The following is a 14,481-nucleotide window of genomic DNA, read 5'->3' on the forward strand; positions in this document are numbered from 1 at the left end:
ATCAGACAACACAATCATTGTAGGCTGCATTATGGGCCATCATTTATGGCTTTGTCAATCAACATAGAATAGGTGAAGTGCAAGTTCAACAGCAAACAGGACTTTTCAGCACGTATCAAACCACGTAGGCTAGCCCAATGAAGGCCTATGCAAATAGACAAAACACTCACATCAAAGCAGGGTGACTTCTTCAGATTTGCGAGTGCTGTCAAAACGGTTTGCTCATATAGTCTAGTGGTGTGGTGGTGAAGTGTCATGCGTTCAAGAGCGTAGTGTAGGTCTACGTCCCGTAGTAGCCTATATTTTAATTTAACGTCTTTAATGGTAAGAGATCGCACAGGGATGGATAATGAGCGTTTTTTTAAGATTAAATTACAATGCCAGACACCTTCAGATATGAGAGACCCCCTCAGGTTTTTGACTTTGTTGCTTTCATGGGAGCCAGTCCTCACTCTATGGGAGCTCGGCTCCCTCTGGCTCCCGTGTAATTCGAGCCCTGGTAGGCTGTAACCTGTGCAATTACAGGAAAACTTGATGGGTATGCTACTGTGCATAGGCTACACATGCCTTCCGACATTCATCACCCTTCCGATGCTGGAGCGCAAAGGTTTAACTTGGCCCACAGCTGCAGAACCCGCGTTAAAATAGAAAATTACATTTGGGATTCTCAAGGAGTCTATGGCTCACTCAATCTGTGACAAGGTAGGCTAGTTTAAGAAAGCATCATTCAAAGCAGTCAATACAATATGTAATGTCCACTGAATTATTTAATTGTGCTTTTAACATTAAATAGGCTATCCTAAACGTAGGCATTTATAGTCTCTGCCAAGCAAGGTCTCGTTCCTTGGCAGACGCTCAAGTATTGCTCTTTTTTTGTTATTACAGTTCTCTCCTCGTAAGCTTCGAGAAGAACTTGCTACTCCACCTCTGAAAAATACACTCTTCGTTTCGCCAGTTTCACTCATGGTTTCGACCTCGGCCTTTATAAGTTCGCTGTGAATGCGCACAACTATAGGTTATCTAACACAGGGTTGATTTAACTATCTGGTAACCAGTGTTTTGGACCCGACAGCTCGGGTTTAGTCGCCACAGGTTCAGACAACCCAGAGGTTAAGTTTTATCTCAGTGTTTGTTTAACACTGAGATAAAATGTGAAATACCCCCTAGGCCTCTCACTGGGTAAACCAGGGGTCTCAAACACCCGGCCCGCGGGCCAAATCCGGCCCGCGTCCTGCCCAATTCCGGCCCGCGACGTATGACAAAATAATAATGTAATCCGGCCCTTGAGGCTATTAATTGCGACAAACAACGATAGGCCTACTGATTAAAATAGACGATAGATCCAGGTACGGTGACAAATCTCATTTGTAGGGCTACTCTGCTCCACTATGTGCAAGACATCCAGAGCTTGATTCAAACCCAAAATCGCTGCACAAAGTTTTCAGGAAATACTTGTATTACACGCGAGAAACACAAAGAGGTGCATTTGTAATGACGCGGTGAGGAAGCGATGCAGGCCATAGTGTTGCAGAAATTGAAGCAGAAATTAAGCAGAAATAGGCCTACACCAAATGTTGAAAAACGTTCACGTGTGATGAAGTCTTAGGTAAGCTATTTATTCACCTATTCTAATTCTGAAGGAGAATATCCTTTTGGAGATTATGATCGGACAGTGATAGTCACGGTGCGTCTGTGAATGGAGGTGCGTGTACAACGGTGTCCACTAAGCATACCATGCTTGTTTCGACCCTCTGCCCAACATAGCTTGGAGGTTGCAGTGGTAATCGTGATGATAGTGTCCGTAATGTATGTGGTACAGACAGCAGGGCTAGTAGAAATAGGGCTCTAAAGAACTACAAAGTCACCCGCAATATGATGCGAACTTCTGGATACTGCAGATTACCCGCGATAGGAACTGTTTGACCAGAATACTTTATTGTAGGCTTATATTGTAGTAATCTATTACTAAACCACAACATCTTAGGGTAACGCTTTAGAATAACATGTGCTTATTAGGTATTAACAGTGCATAATAAGCAGTTAACAATTTATTACTAACAGTTAGTTAACTGTTGTTATCCTTTAATAACATTAACTAACGGTTAACATGCCGCTTGTAAGTGTTAATAAGCAGCCTTTTAAGTGACTACAAGCATATTTGTTAACAGCTAACATGCAGCTTGTAAGTGTTAACAAGCAGCTTGTTAATGCTTGTTAATGTTGTATAAGACAAAGAGGTGGATAACTAATACGCTTATAAGACCTTTCTTATTTATTTGTAGTAAATTTTGCAGCCCCCCAATCTAAAGCGAGGACCATGTAGCCTATAGCTCCACAAGCCCAACCTTCTATCTCTACTGCATCTATCTATCTAGCTTGGTTTAGCTGTGCGAAATGCACCTTCAAAATTGCTGCAGTGAGCAGGAATTGAACCCTGGTCTCCTGAGTCATTTGCTCATGAGTGATTTGCTACTAACTGAGCTAAACTAGGCTACTTCACTGTAACAGTATTGATGAAATTGTTCATTTTGTTCACAGCTATGCGCTGACAAGTGACTAGCAGTTGAGGAGCTTTGCTTAAACTTATGTAGCCTGCAGCAGGAGCTGTTGTTGATTTGGGGAAGGGGGCTTTTACTTTGACAGAGTGATTGACGGGACGAATAAAGTCTCGTGTCCGTGGCAATGTATCGTTGGATCTCGTTTGTTATTCATTAACATAAGGCAGCACCTGTGCTTTTGCCGAGTCGTCGCTGGTAGAATACTTGTCCTCAGTTCAGCAACGAAGCATAGCATCTCGTTTAGGACGACTACTGTGGGGTACGGTGTTCATTTTAGGACATCCTCAGACTCAGGTGTCAGACTCAGAAAAACATCGGTAATCTTCAGACAAAACAGCCTCAGCGTCAGAAAAACCTCTGTCATCTTAAAACAAAACTGCATCAGCGTCAGAAAAACTTCTGTCATCTTCAGACAAAACTGCCTCAGTGTCAGAAAAACCAGACTCAGGTGTCAGACTCAGAAAAACATCTGTCATTTTCAGACAAAACTCCCTCAGCTTCAGAAAAACTTCTGTCATCTTCAGACAAAACTGCCTCAGCGTAAGAAAAACCTCTGTCATCCTTAGATAAAACTGCTTCAAACCAAACTGCCTCAGAAAAAGTGGAGTCAGGTCTCAGAAAAAACGCTGTCAGAAAAAGTGGAGTCAGGTCTCAGAAAATCAGGTCTCAAAAAAAACGCTGTCAGAAAAAACAGAGTCAGACGAAAAAGTCTCAAATGAAAAGTTATTGTGGGGACAGAAGAAGACGACGGATACAGAACGGTGAGTTTAATATTATGCTTAATACGTTATTCTGTCACTGGCAGGGTAGGAATTTCACGGCGGCCACGACGGCCGTGGTAGCCCCTTGCGTTGGCCGTGAAGCCCCTTTGAAAATCATAGGTTTACAGGCCACGGTGGCCTTGGTGCCCCCTTCTTTCAATATTCTGCTTTGTGTCCTACTAATAGCGATTTTTATTTAGCCTGCGGCCTGTCAAAATAATCTTAGCATTCACAGCGCAAATTAATTTAGTCTTTTACGCAGTGGAGAAAGTGACATCGCAAGAGAGTGCGTCCAAATTCACCCATTCTTCTCAGTTGAACTACTCGCGAAGTAGCCTATTCATCACACAGACATCACAAGTGATGTCACATGAAAGAGCTTTTTCTCAGCTTTTAAACGATGTTAGCCGATAATTGCTGTGTTGAACGGTTCGCGAGAAAAGTAAATAATATAATTCAATTTAATCATACATTCTACTGAAGGTTTTGCGTCCATGATCTCCCTACCCATTCATCTCGGTGGAATACTTTACGAACCCTTCTTTTAACACATGACAAACCACATATCAGAATAAACAGCAGACCTTACCGAACATAAAGGTGTAAAGCAGTCCCCTGTACAGTTAGCCGTTCCAGAGTAATCCAGTTTTGAATTTGCAGTAAATTTCGACATGCATTGATGTCTCCAAATTTGGGCTTTAAGTTTTACAATGTGTTTAAATTGTTCCACACGATTTCATAACTGGCCAAATACAAAATAAATGTTACAAATATCGCCTAGATGTTGGTAAATCAGAGGACAGCTGACTAAGAGTTTATGAAAGTAGCCTGATCACAAAATGCTAAGCATGCTAGGCTATTTGAGTTTCTTAAAGATGAGCTGTGCTTAAATTTAAATTGTTCAATACATGATTTCATAGCAGGCCAAATATAAAATAAATGTTATATATAGCCTAGATATCTGTTTTTATTAGATGATCAGATGATTCACAGTTATATGTAATATGTCATGTTTCATGTTTTTGTTATGTTTCATACAATGATGCAGGTCTACTGCAGTGAATAGGCTAAATACAACTTTGATCATTTTTATAGCCTACTACTGTATAGTTAACTTTGGCCTTGGTGCCCATGTGGCCTTTGTGCCCCCCACCAAATATGCCCAACTGAAGGCCAAGTGGCCTTGCCCCCAGAATGGTGAAATTCCAAGCCTGGTCACTGGCATGTTATATTTGGTGCTTGGTTAGATGTAGAAATTATAAGTAAAGGTAGAAAGTGATCCAATGGTATACACATTGTAGGAAATCCATGGATGTAACTTAGCTAACCTCACTTCGCTAGTAACATTAGCAGCTGCTGTAAGGCACATTCCGGAGTAAGCTACGTACTACATACAGCAAAATAATTTGTTTTTCGTAGGATTACGGTACATTCAATGAGCTAGGGAAAAGTGGGTTAAACATTTTTCCACCACGAAAGTCCAGAACGACACCTGGACCATTATTTCTTACTTTTGCTAACCGTTTCCCAGTTGTACACTACCTACCAGTAAGAAACCTGCATCATTATCATCACATCATTATTCCCAAACCCCCATAAAGACAAATGTGCTATGTCATGATGTAATACCATATAATACCATTATGATAATACATGAAATAGCAGGTACCAACAACAAGGCACATTTCTCTAAATAAGTTAAGATAACATCTCATATCAAATGAATTCAACAACGCTGCAGTTATTGTCCCCTGGGGATTACATTTCAAGTACCTGTCTATCTTTATGTCTGTCTATTATTGTTGTGCAATGACAATGACAACTGCTAACGTTTTATAATGGTATTATATGGTATTACATCATGGCATAGCACATTTGTCTTTATTTAATACTTAATACTTTTCTGAGACCTGATTTTCTGAGACCTGACTCCTTAGAGATGTTTTTCTGAGGCAGTTTGGTTTGAAGCAGTTTTATCTGAGGATGACAGAGGTTTTTCTTACGCTGAGGCAGTTTTGTCTGAAGATGACAGAAGTTTTTCTGAAGCTGAGGCAGTTTTGTCTGAAAATGACAGATGTTTTTCTGAGTCTGATACCTGAGTCTGGTTTTTCTGACGCTGAGGCAGTTTTGTCTGAAGATGACAGAGGTTTTTCTGACGCTGATGCAGTTTTGTCTGAAGATGACAGAGGTTTTTCTGACGCTGAGGCAGTTTTGTCTGAAGATGACCGATGTTTTTCTGAGTCTGACACCTGAGTCTGAGGATGTCCTAAAATGAACACCGTAGTGGGGGTTTAGAGCTTTCACACAGGTATGCTATTTATGTTTGAGCAGACATAGAAATGTATTGTAGCTGTGGTAGTCAAGTGTTTTAACCCTAACAAATGCTTTTAGACTGGGCGCATAGTAACGTTGATGGACAAGGGATATGCCAAACGAACACTGGAGGTTCCGTACCCTTGCTGTGTCCATTATTAGGTATGACCTCCCGTTTTGTTCTAAGTGCACTAACTAACATCAGTTCAGTCGTAACAACTGCTACTTTTTAACAACTGTTACAGTGTGAGCTGCATCCACACGGAGGTAGGACTGCTTTACGCAAGGGTTCGGGAGTTTATGTCAACAGAGGCGAGTACAGGGGGAACTCAAGATTAAGCTGAAGGAGGCAAAGGAGGACTACAGAAGGAAGATGGAACAGAAGCTGCAAGATAACAACATGAAGGAGGTGTGGGACTGTATGAAATCTATCACTGGCCTTAAGAAGAGCAGCAGCTCTGTGGAGGGAGACCTGGTCAGGGCGAACCAGCTGAACCACTTTTACAACAGGTTCGATTGCCCATCCCACATCCCCCACCCCCACCATCACTGGATATTGCATCCCTCCCCCACATGGCTACCACGAACAAAGAGGTGACAACGACCTCAGTCAACAGCCACCAGATACACAGACCTCAGATGCTGCCCCCCTCCCCTCCCTTCCCCCCCTCCATCATCACTGCTGATCAGGCTATCGCACCTCTCCCCCACATGGTGACCACGAGTAGTGCGACAACAATGGCTTCAGCCAATGGCCATCAGTCTCTAGCCACACGACAACCCTCACAGAAGCACCCCTCCTCCTCCTCACCCTCCACTCCCCTCATCCCCCCCATCATTCCAGCGGACCAAGTAAGTTATCTCTTAAGGAAACTCCATCCTCGTAAGGCAGCCGGGCCTGACAGACTGTGTCCAAGGCTGCTCAAGGCCTGTGCTGCTGAACTGGGGGAGCCACTGAAGCACATCTTCAACTGGAGTCTACGTCTCGGACAAGTTCCAACACTGTGGAAGACATCATGTCTCACCCCCGTTCCCAAGAAACCACACCCCAGCAAGCTTAATGACTTCAGGCCTGTCGCTCTAACATCACATGTGATGAAAACAATGGAGCGGCTGGTCTTAGGTATGCTCAGACCCCAGGTACGCCATGCACTAGACCCTTTACAGTTTGCATACCAGGAGAAAGTGGGCGTGGACGATGCCATCACTTATCTTCTACACAGGACACATTCTCACCTAGACAAGGGGAAAAGTGCTGTGAGAATCATGTTCTTTGATTTTTCAAGTGCTTTTAACACCATCCAACCCCTCAGACTGGGAGACAAGCTCTTGCAGATGGGTGTGGACGCTCACCTGGTAACCTGGATTACAGATTACCTGACCGAGCGACCACAGTTCGTCAGACTGAAGAACTGCCTCTCTGACACTGTGATCAGCAGCACCGGAGCGCCACAGGGAACTGTGCTCTCTCCAGTCCTGTTCACCCTATACACATCTGACTTCCACTACAACACCGAGTCATGCCACATGCAGAAGTTTTCTGATGATACTGCAATTGTGGGGTGTATCAGGGACGAGCAAGAGGAGGAGTACAGGAGCCTGGTGGAGGACTTGTGCATTGGTGCAAACTCAATCACCTTCAACTTAACACTTCAAAGACCAAGGAGATGGTGGTGGATTTCCGAAGGTCTAAGCCCGCTCTGCTACCAGTCTCCATTGATGGGGTCAATGTGGAGGTGGTAAGCACCTACAAGTATCTGGGTCTCCACCTGGACAATAAACTGGACTGGTCAGCCAACACTGATGCACTCTACAAGAAAGGACAAAGCAGGCTGTACTTCCTGAGGAGGCTGCGGTCCTTCAATGTGTGCAGCAAGCTCCTCAGGATGTTCTATCAGTCTGTTGTGGCCAGCGCCCTCTTCTATGCAGTGGTATGCTGGGGAGGAAGCACAAAGAAGAAGGATGCTGGGCGACTTGACAGGCTGGTAAGGAAGGCTGGCTCTGTAGTGGGAGCTGAACTGGAGTGCATCACTTCAATATCTGACAAAAGGACCCTAAACAAACTGATCAACATCTTGGACAATGAATGTCATCCGCTCTACAGCACTATCAAAAACCAAAAGAGCTTGATCAGCTGGAGACTTCGCTCACTGCCATGCACAACTGAAAGGCTGAGGAAGTCATTTGTTCCTAGGGCCATTGAACTGTTCAATGCCTCACTAAAGGGAAGAGGAGAGATAGACTTCTCTGCTTAGTCTGTCTGCCTCTCCATGTCCATGTTTTTTGAGTACTGACTGCCCACTACAGCTTACTACTGTTTTACTACTGTTTTACTATTGTACACAGCCTAATGTTTTCACTACTGTTTTACTGCTACACTGTTACCTCAACCTGTTCTTGCACTGAAATAGTTTTTTATTTTACCTTGTCTACATTACACTTTACTCTCCTATTTGTCTATATTATTTATGCTGGTCTCTAGACCTTACTGTTGCACTGTTGGACTAATGGACTACTTTTTGCACCTTCATCATGACACCCACTCTCTTGAGCACCTTGCCAGGCACACACAACTAAGGACTATGGTTGGACTACTGTTTGCACCTTCACCATGACACTCACTCCCTTTAGCACCTCACCAGTCCTGGCCCTGTCACTACAAGCGTCTTATGCTTGATCACTTATATAGTGTATTTAGTATTTAGTTTTGTTAGTTTCTTTTCTTATCTTCTACTGTCTTTATTGTACAGTGGAGTTTAGTTATATGTTTATGGGTCAGTGACAGCTAAGGGTTGGTAAGATGAGAAAAATAAAAATATGTTTAAACCTTTAAAACAAAACATGCCTGAGGTTTGATAAAGTGTATACTTTGTATTTCTGTTGTATTCACATTATTTAATATGACGTGTATGCTATTTTTTAACAAAAGATAGAACTAACAGCCTGTTAAATTGTCAAATGGTGAAACCACAAAAATGACAAATATCTAATATTTCACACCTCCTGGAGTTCATGCAATTGCTCTCATGAAATTATTAGTTTATTTTGTAATATCCTATGAGAATATGTTTTTTTTTTTTTTATTTCTAAATTTAAATTTTATGAGTTTTTCATTGTACTGAGCAAGACCATATGCTGTAAACATCTTGTTTTCTGTCTATTCTTTGACCATTTGAGTAAAAATGGTTTAAACAACCATTATTACAGTAAAGTAGGGTATTAAATCATTATCCCTATTCATTTTTTTGTACATTATTAGTATTTTAGACAAAATACTGGTTACACCAATTGACATAAATCGGTTACACCAATTGACCATGAAACGTTTATAGCAATAGGACAAGAAATTGACACAGAAAATAGGCATCAAGGTCAACTGAATTGGATATTTTGATATGTATTCATGTCATTCATCATATTCCATATCAAATATCATTTCATAACATCAATGAAGAAACTTGTGTTCTATTTGATTTCAATTCAGTTCTCATACAATTTCAGTCTATACCCATTATTTTCAAAGAGAGTGAGATAAAGGGCCCTATTTTCGCGATGCAAAACCTGGCACAAAGCGTATTATTATTCTGACGCAAAGTTTTTTCCTATCTTACACTTCACTTTTCTTAAATAATGCGCCCAGGGGTGTGGCAATTACCGACATAAGGTGTGGTCTGGCACATGATCTAAAAACCGCTATCTTACATCTAAAAATCATTACGCCACTGACCAAGAAAAGTCTGGTCTATAGCGAAAGGCGCATATGAAACACAGCTGAAGACGCACTGTCACGAGATGTACAGTAAGCAGCAATTCCTCTGCAGAATAAATGTCCTTAGGTTATTTATTCAGTCATTTGAACATTATAGGGGGAAATTTTGCTTTTTTCAGGCTATGTTTTTGCTGGTAAGCCATTGTCAGTCAATATTGAAAGTAATTAACTGTGTATAACTGTTTTGTCGTTGACTATGACACCACAGTGGAGTTAGTTTCACTTAATATGTTCAATTAATAGACAAGTGCAGATGTGTGTAGCCTATACTCTACTCGGTTTTAGTAAAGAATGGCTTAGTGGAATACCTGTTCCATACGGTCTTGCGTACAAGCAGATTCCTTCAAATGCACCGCTGACTATCAAAATACTGATGCGCTGTTTGAAGTTGCCCTGCTTGCTGTTAAAGGGAATGACAGATGTCCTCCTCATTGGTTTAAAGGATGTTAAGCCCAAAACACACCCATGACTGATTAAGAAACATAAGAGCCACCTTTTTGCGCCAGGCACCTGACGTTTGATAACAAAACCACCCTGAATGTGGACTGGACAAACCCCTAAATATATTTACGCTATTTGCTAGTGACCATTCATTTTATTTTGCTAAATTAGGGCCCAAAGTGTGTGTGAGAGAGAATAAGAGTGAGTGAAAGAGTTGGTATGATCATTTAACAACCAACCAACAGCAGGATCTGCGTTCACATGCACTCTGTGGCGAGACAAGTTTTTCTTGCTTGTAAGTGGCATCCATTGGGGGACAAGAGGTACATTTTATATAAAATAAATGTATTTATATTATTTATTTATAATTTGAACATACTGTTGACATACATCATAATAAAATATAAAAAAATAATTATGGAAGTTTAAATTTAAAATGAAAAGCTTTGACATTTGAAAAATCGCTTAAATTGCAATCTAATTAAACCCTTTAAAGCTATTGTTCATGCTAAACAGTTAGTCACTATTTAAATTATAAAAATAATATAATTGGCACCTAAAATTATATACTCTTGGCCCTGAATCTGATCAAACTGGTCTCAAACAGAAAAGAGTCAAATGGTGTAACCGGTTACACCATTTGACATTTCTATTTAAAAGCAAAATTTGCAGGCATTATTATGGACAACTATGTACACACTTCACCTTTATGTGAATATTAAATTGTATTAAATACATTAAATTGAATATTTTATGATTATTATGATTTATCAACATTTTAAAAAGGTCATACTATTTGACATGTAACCTAAGCTTGCCTGGCCATGGCCTAAAAACACTATTATGTTACTTTAAGAGAGTTGCTAACCTTGACTCATAGCAGTTGGGGTCTTGAAGGGTCCTTCTCTATGACATAATTTCCTGTCAAATTATTCTCTGACATAATACATACAAAATTGCTCCTTAAATGGTGGTTACACCACTTGACATTTTAAGTGGTTGATGTGACAGACACGATTCCCCATATTAATTCAAACCTTCAGAACAATGGGGTTTCATTACTTGTATTAAATATTGAAAAGTTCTTGTGCAAGATCATGCCAGATTATTTTAGAAGGGATTTTGGAGAGAATTTCACATTTTTTTCAGCAAGTGTAATTTTTTGGTTCATGTTTTTGTGGTTACACCGTGTTGACAATTTTACCCAAATTCAGTTAATACTCTTTCAAAATTAAATAAATCCAAAACTTTAAGATTAGGGTTTGATGAAAATTATATTTGAAAATAATTTGTCAAATTATTTTCAAATTTTAACATTTTTAAATGTATGTAAACCATATGTAGACAAAAAAATGAGCGTCACATCATTGACCCTTATACTATACTAATGTTTACCATTTCTGTTGTAAGTGCATGTTGTGTGTTATGTCTGTATGCTACTGAGACCCTTGAATTTCCCCTTGAGGATCAATAAAGTATCTATCTATCTATCTATCTATCTATCTAACCAGCTACGGCATAACTCATAAGCATACAACATATCATTTCGAGTGAAAAAACGGAGAGAAAATCCAAAAAAAGTCAAAGGTACAAGACTGTGTACATATTTTCATTTCCGAGCGAAGGAACTACTCATCCCATAAACCACTGCGCCTCACTGAATAATATAGGCAAAATCGGCACGATTTATTTTGCCATTTACAGGTAAACCATTTCCAACCGGAGACAGCACGCAAACCCTTAGCTCCAAACAGTGATTTTTATATAGTGAATGTGCAGTTAATAGCAGTTATTTCAGGAGTAATCGTGTAAATAAAAGTGTTTTGATATTGAATTTTATATTTATCATTGTGTATTTTATATCGTGAGTGTGTGAAAGCGGTTAACGTTAACGTTAGCAACATGGTGGAGTTACCTGACTCATCCTATGCTGTCATCACTGCTCAGTCGGGCTGATGCATGGACTGGTGCATGGTCTGCTCTTGGACCACCATACTCAGTTTATTAATTTGCCGTGAATTATTACACAAAATGTTTATTAAATGCACAAAGTTTTCCTAGGTTAATGATTGATATGAATCATACAGTATGAAGGCTACAGTAGTCTAGCTAATGTTAACTAGCACTGCTAGCAGCATTAACGTTGCAACCTCCCTGCTTATCTCACCACAACTTTGTAGGTCTTGTCCCTCATGCTGGCCCTTACAAAACCCACAAACTGACTCTCAGACACACAACAGTCAATAATGTGACCCGATTTAAAGTGGCTTTCACCCCTTTGGACACTCACTAAAACACAATATATTTCTTACCTGTGTTGCAGCATGTAGGCTAATGTTAGCTGCATTATGTAATGACATACAATGTCGGAAATGCTAAAGGTTAGCCTGTCGGCTACCTGAAAAGTTTGAGTGTTTAAACTAACATTTACAGTGGTCTATTTGATAGTGTATTGGCCCTGACTAAGTTCGTGTGATGTATAAACCACAATCCTTGTTGATACAAGTACCAATATTCGTCAAGAAAGTTTTTAATCACATTAAGATTTTCGCCATAGGCAGTAAAATACTCTTTTCGCTGATAAAGTTTCAAACTATGACCATAACGGCCTTTCCACCAATCAGAGGCATCACTGTGGGATTGTGGGAAATGAAGTACTTATCCAAGAGATCGCGAATAAAAGGCATTTATCTCAAAACAAGGTTAGTGCCCCATGAACTCTTGGCGTCTATATGAGCATATACAATCGCTTAGTACAGCCGTAGCTGGTTTTAAGTCTACCACGTGCAGTTAAGTTTTTATGGCTTATACCGCAATTGTCAATGGAGAAATTGCATTGAATTTTTACTTATGAATACCACCGAGGCTTCTGAAGGATTGTGCTGCGGAGCTGGCGGTTCCTCTGCACACACTCTTCAACTGGAGCCTCCAGACGAGTCAGGTGCCGAAGCAGTGGAAGACATCCTGCATTGTGCCAGTGCCTAAGGGGGGCGGCCAACAAAGAAGATGGATGTTGCTGTTGGTGAACAGCGTGACATGAGTTAAGTTTTTTTTTAAGTTGGCAAAAGTTTGAACTAGCCAACTAGCTCCGCTGATGGGAAAACGCATGGGACTCATGAGTTGTAGTACTATCCTATTGCGTGCAAAGGGAACTTTTTGTATAGCGACCCCCCCCCCCCCCCCCCCCCTACATGGGCCAAGTCTCGTGACCCCCTTCTCTCCAACCGGTGAAATTTAGTTTTGAAATGTTGCGAGATGGGCATTGCAAGGGGCGCAGGTAGATATTGAGTTTGCGTTAACAGAGTATCCACTTTCTGAGGAACATTATGGAAACACTGTGAATTGGAAGCCTACCAGTGTTGCGCAGGTTTGGTCACAAGCAGCCCGGGCTCGCCAGATATTTGTATCAACCCGACTGCAACTCGGACCGCGAATATTAATTAGGACAAAATTATACCCGACCCGTGATCCGACCTGCTTATTTACAAAATGTGTGCTTTTGGTAGCCTACCATGCAGCATAGGTGCCAACTCTCACGCATTGGCCGTGAGACACACGCATTTGATTGGTTTCACACACTCACACGCCACACCCCCGATTTCTCACGCTGAAGTGTCAACCCGGTCGGTCAGATGCCTGAAAAATGAGTTTAGCCTATCTATAGATCTACCTGTTGAGCCACGGTTATGCTTTCAGAGACGGTGAGAGGGTTCAAGAGCACCCCCTGTCTGTGGAATTTTATAAATTTTCTCTCATTTGCGATGCTACTTCAGAAGCCGTCCCAGGCGCATTCCCCCCACATTTCCCCGGCTTCAGGTAGGCTATGCTTTGAGTATTATTGAGTATTCTTCACGCTGAAGTGTCAACCTGGTAGGTCAAATACCTGGCAGATGAGGTTCAACTAAACTAAACCTATACATATGATATCACACATCAGGTGAACGTGCGGAATCTAAGCTATTATTAGCGCCAAGTTGCTGTGATATATTCGCGAGAAAATTAACATTGAACCGATGTGCAATTTAGGCTAATCATATTTGCATTTTGCACACAGTGCACACCCATTACTCTCGGTTTAATATTTCACTAACCCTTCACACAACACGTGGCAAACCCAATATCACAATAAACAGCAAACCTTACCGAATACGAGGATATAAAGCATGCCTTTGTGCAATAAGTGGTTCCTGAGTAATCCGGTTTTGAAACACATTTCTACATAGCCTCATTGGGGCGAAATTATAGGCCTAATGTGTTCTAATGTAAACTATTTGTCAGTAGGCCTACATACATTTTTGTAAATTGCTCAGCCATAGATTATCCCACTATCATGGTTCTTATATTGTCAGGTTCCAGCCAATCCCATTACAGATAAATGAATATATTTATATTGCCATGCTTCCTAGTGACATTAATGCAAAAATATGAAGAAAATCAAATAACGAGACACAAATATTGATATAAAGCCTGACATAAGCCATATGCAAACATTCACATCATGCAGATATGGGTACATCCTGAAAAAGGAATAGCATGTAGGCTATAGGCTATGGCCATTACAATGACCAATATATTATCTTAAATAAACTAGCTGAATAACACAGGTGACCACTTCTGCATAATTTCATGGAGTGCTGAA

General features: G+C 40.8%; 1 long non-coding RNA gene across 1 annotated transcript; it reads left to right on the plus strand.

The window, feature by feature from the left end:
• Positions 1–5,603: 5,603 nt before the first annotated feature.
• On the plus strand, positions 5,604–6,019 carry LOC121690376. The gene is made up of 3 exons (XR_006025054.1): positions 5,604–5,627; positions 5,711–5,794; positions 5,878–6,019. It is a non-coding gene; the product is annotated as an uncharacterized LOC121690376 (long non-coding RNA).
• Positions 6,020–14,481: the final 8,462 nt, after the last annotated feature.

This window comes from Alosa sapidissima, chromosome 18 (assembly GCF_018492685.1).
Source record: "Alosa sapidissima isolate fAloSap1 chromosome 18, fAloSap1.pri, whole genome shotgun sequence".
Taxonomy (NCBI): Eukaryota; Metazoa; Chordata; class Actinopteri; order Clupeiformes; family Clupeidae; genus Alosa; species Alosa sapidissima.